This window comes from Pteronotus mesoamericanus, unplaced genomic scaffold (assembly GCF_021234165.1).
Source record: "Pteronotus mesoamericanus isolate MK-2021 breed Mesoamerican mustached bat unplaced genomic scaffold, CSHL_Meso_final contig_171, whole genome shotgun sequence".
NCBI lineage: Eukaryota > Metazoa > Chordata > Mammalia > Chiroptera > Mormoopidae > Pteronotus > Pteronotus mesoamericanus.
The window spans coordinates 447,270-454,083 of NW_026555070.1; positions in this window are offsets into that span (position 1 = coordinate 447,270).

Genomic DNA, 6,814 nt, shown 5'->3' on the forward strand with positions numbered 1-6,814 from the left:
GCTGGACTCCACTGCCAGAGGGGATGGGTTGGCGGGGGCGGCTGGAGGCTGGAGACCAGGGAGAGATGAGGAGGCCTAAGCTAGGGCCGCTGACATGGAGCCAGCGAGCGGGGCAGTGCCTGAGAAACATTTACAGTAAAACTTGGCAGCCCTGGCGGGTCGCTCAGTGAATTAGACCATCATCCCCGTACGCCAGGGTTGTGGGTTCAATCCCCAGTCAGGACACACAAGAAGCAACCAGTGGATGCACAAATAGGTCAAACAACAAATCGACGTTCCTCCCTCCCTCCCTCCCTGCTTCTCTAAAAGAAGAAAGGAAAAATGGCAGAACAAAGAGATTGGTGGGCAGTGGAGAAGCGCAGGGCTGAGGATGCCGAGGAGGATGAGGGGGCATTAGCATAGGCAATGGGGGGCATCTTTACAGAGACGGGGCGGGGAGGGGAGGGGCCGAAGCAGGGAAGATGCTGGGCTCCTGGAACTCGCTGAGCTTGAGGAGCTGAAGGGGCCGTTGGCAGAGTTGTGGGGGTTCTGGACATTTGGGGACAGGAACTTCGGAGAGAATTCTTGGAACAAGTCTAGAGGTGTCAGGACAATGGCGGAGACTGATCCGTGGGGACGCGACAGGTGAGAACGGCCCGGGGCCTTGTGTGTCAGGCCTATGTCACATGCTCCTCTAAACTCTCCTCCTGGCCCTGAAATGGCCCAGCGATTTAACCAGGCTGCGGCGGGCTGGGCGCCCTAACTCTGGGGACTCGAGCGCGGACGTGCTGCTCTGCGAGGGAGGCTCGGGTAGAGCCCGACGCGGGGCAGTGGCACCCGAATGCCCAGGTCTGCGCGTTTGCTGGGGCTGCCGTGACAGTGCCACAGGCTGGGGACTGGCAGGCACGCACTCCGCTGTGCTGCAGGCTGGGAGCCGGAGGTCAGGGAGTCTGCAGGGCCGGTTCCTTCCGGGCTCCCGGGGGCCGTTTCCTCACTGCGCCCTCCCAGGTCTCCCCGCGCTGCCGCCTGTGCCTTCATCCCCGCTCACGGGAGCGCTGCTCATACTGGACTGGGGAGGGCCCACCATAACAGGCTCGTTTTTCTAGAATCCTCACCCAAGGGTATTTTTTTAAAATTGATTTCAGAGACAGAGAGAAACTTCACTGAGAGAGGGAAGCATTGATCCGTTGTCTCCTGTGCACGCCCCAACGGGGGACTGAATTCACAGTCTCCGTGTGCGCCCTGGTCGGGGACGGAACCTGCAGCCGTTCGGCGCACGGGACGGAGCGCCGACCAGCCGAGCCAGCCGGCCAGGGCACGGGCTCCTTTTTCACTTAATTGCCTTCTTAAACACTTTATCTCCAGAGGTAAAGTGTGCTCCCTCTGAGGTCCTGGGGATTAGGACTTCAGCACAGGAACTGGTGTTGCGGGAGGGCCAGGGGGCGTGCACAGCTCAGCCCGAAAACCAAGGAAAGGGTCTCTAGTGTGAGGCAGGGCAGAGCACTGGCCTGGAGTCACACTGACTTGAATTCCCATTTCTTCCAACCCCTAGACGTTGAGAGCGAAAGACCTGGCTTCCCTGAGGTTTGCCTCCTGAACGAGCTTCTTGGTGACCTAAATAACCGCGCACATTGATTCCCTTACAGTTCCGGAGGGCAGAATGGCGAATTAGGCTTCCTCCTTCCAGGGAACCGGGTCTCAGGAGGCCAGCGCCATGGGCAGCAAGGACACTGGGCCAGGGGCTGCCGGGGCCCGCTTCCTGCCTGCCCCCTGCCCCCCAAACCCTACTCCCTCCAGATTCTGAGCTGCACCTGAAGCTGGACGCGCGGCCCCAGCCTGCCTGTTAGGTCTCCGCCCCCCCTCACTCCTGCTGCTCCGACTGTGCCGACATCCTTTTCGTTCCCCAGACTTCACAGGTTCATGCCTTGACAGTCTTTGCTCTTGGAGGAGCGAGGTAAGTCTGCTCTCAGATACCCTGCCTCAGACTCTCCGAGGTGCAGGGGGGCACACCCGCCCTGCCCTCCCTGTCCTTGCCTGCAGGCCGCAGTCTCTCTCCACACTCGTGCAACTTGCTGGTCATCTCTCTGCCAGGCGTGCTCCAGGGCGGGCTCCCTCACTGAAGGAGCCTTCACAGAAGAGCTCCTGGCTCTCAGTAGGAGCTCAACAAGTGTCTATTGAATGAGATCAAGCTCTGAAGACAAAGCAAAGATGGCCGAGATGTCTCCCAGTCTCTAGGAACCTCAAAATTCCACACTGAAACCATGTAATTTTCCCTTTCCTTTAAGCGCATATGAACACCACCACCAGCAATACCAGTAGTAATTAATTTATGGCAAGACTACCACATATCAGGTGTATTTACTGATTTCTCAGGGTAGCTCGATGGAGAACACGTTATGATCCTGCGGAGGAGTAAAACGAGGCTCGGGGGGTGTCTCAGCCACGCGGTTGAGCTACGGAGCCAGGAGCCACGCGAAGCTCGCTCACACCTGTGCTGTCCGCCAGGGTGGGGACTGCTGAGGTCTCTGCTGTAGGCTGCAGTCCTGGGAGCAGCACCTGATCCTCAGGAAAGAAGTCCTCCGTGGACCTGGGAGTCCCTCGAACCTACTGCTGAGGCGCCCCAAGTCTCACCCGCTTGGACGGCCATCAGCCTCCCCTACCTTTTCACTCGCCCGGGGCTGACGGGCCCCCTGGCAGCTTGGAGTTGGTTGGAAGGGCGTCTGTTATGGCCTGAGTTGTGCCCCTCGATTTCTATGTTGAAGTCGCTTCCCCAGCACTCAGGATGTGCCTCTATGTGGGGACGGGGCCTTTAAAGAGATAATTCAGTTAAAAAGAGGTCCTCAGGGTGGGTCCTGACCTACGACGACTGGTGTCCTCATACATAGGAGAAATTTGGACACGCACATGCAGAGGGAAGACAACGTGGAGACACAGGGAGAACCTCACCTGTAAACTAAGGAAGACCAGGACCACCTGCTGCCAGGGGAGTGGCGTGGGGCCGTCTCCTCCAGCCTCAGGAGAGACCAACCCTGTTATCTCAGGGCTTCATCTCCGACTTCAGCCTCCAGGACTGTGAGGCGTTCCTGTTGTTTAAGACCCCCAGTCTGTGGTCCTTTGTATGGCAGCCCCAGAAGACTGATGTAGAACCCTTGGCTGGAGCCAGGTGTTGTGAGGCAGAGGAGTTGGTGTATCAGTCAGGATGAGTTAAAGTATGCTGCTATAATAAGTGAGCCCGAAGTCTTGGGGGCCTAAAACAATGCAAAATCAATTTCCTGCTCTCAGGATATACCCATAACAGATTATCTGGGGATTTTTTCCCCATGTACCCCACTCTACCAGAGTGAAGAAACAGCCACTGTCTGAAATGGTTGGGGTCCCTGTAGCTGAGGAAAGAAATCCCTGGGGGCCCTGGCAACCCTTTTATGTGCACCAGCAGTTAAGTACTCTGGCCTACAAATGATGCCACATTTCTGATCAGTGCTCATGGGCCAAAACAAGTTGCATGGCCCTACCCAGTCAGAGGGGACACAGTGTCCCAATGTGCTCAGGCGAGAGTGATGGAAATATTTGTTAATGTCATTCAACACTAACAGTTAATTGGATTTTCACTGGAGCTTCCAGGCTACTTCTCTCTGGCTCCAGGATGTGAGACGCAGCTAACGCCAAGACATCGTGGGGTTCCAATGAGGGCCCTGGTTCTGGGGTCAGGGGACCTGCCCTGCGGGCCGCTTGCAGGCGTTGGCCAGGAAGAGCGGAATCAGAGGACACTGAGGGGTCAGGCTCACAAGAGGGTTCGCCTGGTGTATTTTGGCCTGGCCTCTGGGAATGGCTGCCTAGAGGTCAGACAGGGGACTAGCAACCAGATGCGACCCCAGGATCTGGGAAGCTAAGTTAAAGGGCCTACCAAACAGAGGGCTACCACATGTCCCCGCCAACCACTTCTAGGCGTCTGCCCAAGAGAAATGAGAACACACGCCCATCAAAATCTTGTACATGAAAGCACATAGCAGCATTGTTCATAAGTGCCAATCAAAGCCCATCAGGAGGTGAACAGATAGACCCACTGTGGTCTACCCACACAATGGAATATTATTTAGCCATAAAAAGGAATGGAGTCGGGATACAAGCCACAAAGCAGACGGCACTTGAAAACATTATGCTAAATGAAAGGAGTCCATGATCCCATTTGTATGGATGGTCCTATTTGTATGAAATATCCAGAATGGGCCAATCCCTGGAGACAGACAGTTGTTGGGGGTGGAGGGCAGGGAATGTGGAGTGACTGCTAATGGTTTCTTCTGAAGTGATAGAAATGTTCTTTTTTCAGCTTTATGGTTGTGTAACTGACAAACAAAACTGTATAATATATAAAGTGCACCATGTGATGATACGCACACCTTGTGAGAAGATCCCCGTGGAGTTAGGCAGCACCTGCATCACCTCGCGCGTCCACCTGGCCCTTGGTGAGCACAGGGCAGCCCCAGCCGGGCCGGTCCCAGGACGCAGTGCGGTGCCGCCCGCCGCCGCTCCGCCCGCCCCCGCCCCCGCCCCCGCGCTTCACGTCGGGCCTCAGTCCTCGCGCATCGTGTAACGGGAACTTTGTGCCGTCTTGCTGACCTCTCCCTATTTCTTCCAGCTACCCCCCAGCCTCTGGCCACCGCGTATCCATTTTCTGTCTCTATGAGTTCTACTTTTTAATTTCACATTCTATATAAAGTGCAGTATTTGTCTTTCTGTGTCTGGCTTATGTCACTTGGCACAATGTCTGGTTTATCCATGAGTTGCTAATGACAAGAGTTCTTCTTTTTAAAGGCTGAATAATATTCCATGGTGTATATGTATCACAGTTTCTTTACCAGTTCATTTATCCACAGCCACTTAGGTTGTTTCCATGTCCTGGCCGTTGTGAATAATGCTGCAATGAACATGGGGGTATAGCTCTCTCTTTGCGATAAAGATTTCATCTCCTTTCCATATGTTAGTAGGGATGAGATCGCTGGATCCTCTAGTAGTTCTATTTTTAGTGTTTTGAGGACCCTCCATCCTGTTTTCCACAGTGGCTGCACTAACTTACATTCCCACCAATGGTGCATGAGGGTTCCCTTTCCCCACATCCTGTGATGGAAATATTCTCATCGGTAGTGGCAATGGTTGTACAGCCCTGTGACTACAGTAGAGCCCACTGACCTGCACACTTTCAGCGGGTAAGTTACATGGTGTGTGAATCAGATCCACAGACAGGGTATGGCGCCTTCGGGAGCAGAGGACTCAGTAATTGAAAACAGGAAGCTGGGCTTTTCTTAGAGTGAGGGGAGTCTGCCCGTTGTCTGCGGGGTGGCTTAGATTTCTCATCTGTCTTTTACATAATTTTACTCACCAACTCAAAAGGTTGCTTTGTGATTAAAATAAAATGAAACATTCTTACGGGGACACACGCGCAGATAGGCCGGCAGTCACGCACGCCCCGAACCCTTCCGGGATGGCTTCTTATTTCTCTGCCACCAGGGGGCGATCCTGCTGCGCTCTCTGGGTATCCGGCCCCAGGTGCGCAGGCTTCAGGGATGGAGCTTTCCTTCGCGGGGCTCAGTGTGCAGCAGTTGACTAACTCTTTGCCTTTTTTTTGACCTTTAGGGTAAACAACATTTGTTGACGAGTGCGGAGCGCTTTTTTCATTATTAAATGATTACCGTGCGCTTAAGATAAAATTTAAAAACAAAGCATAGAAATAAAGGTACTATGCCCTGACTAGGTGAACCCCGGGGGGGGGGGGGGGGCGTTGGAGCCTCCTCCCATAGACCAAAAGGTTGCACGTTTGATCCCTAGTGAGGGCATATACTTGGGGTGTGGGTTCAATCCCCAGCTGGTTGGGGCACGTAGGGGAGACAGCTCATGAATCTCTCTCTCTCACATCAATGTTTTCCTCTCTTTCCTCTCTCCCTCCCTCTCCCTCTAAAACCAATAAACAAAAAATAAAGGTAATATGTGTTTATTTGGAAATACAGATTTGTAACATACATTCATAAGAACATTTGGAAAACAGTACAAAAAAGGAAAACTCATCCAAATGTTGCTGCCCAGATGTGGGCATTGCTGTTATTTTCTTCTCTTTTCCCAGTTTCTTATTCCACGTTCACTTTAAATGTCTGGTTTGGCTTTTATGGACATTTGGAGCCACAAAGGAAAAGATGGACAGATATGACAACATGACAAAGACAAAAGACCAACAAAGCAACAGCCTGGAAGGAAATATTGGCAACATAAATTATAGGCTAAAGGTCGATAATTGTGAATGTTTATTAAATACTTACTGCACACCAGGCGCCGCTCTAGGCGCTTCATGTACACAAACCACTTCAGTGCTCGACCTCCTCAGACCGACGCCGCTGTTACCTCCATTTCCAGATGAGACAGAGATGCAGAGGAGTTAGGCAGCTCGCCCAGGTCACGGCCAGGGAGCACCAGGCCTCGGATCAAAGCCGCTTCGCCTAGTGGTGCACACTCCTGACCCTTACATCACTCTGTGACTTTGTAGAGTCCAGGTTGACACCGGAACTATGTAAACAGTAGAAATATAAACATATGTAACAGTAGAAATACAAAGAGCAAAAAAATAAATAACAAAATGCTCAACCTTACTAGTAATCAGACAAATTTTACTTTTTTTCTTTTAATTTTTTCCCCTCTTTTTATTCCCTAACCCTAATCTACAGTTTCCATTCTTTAATTTGGCAAACATTAAAAATACCAATTACGTCAAGTTTTAACAGGGAATTGGATAAATGATATGCATTGCCGCACTGTTGGGCAAGGAAAGCGTGCATTACTAAAAGTTTTT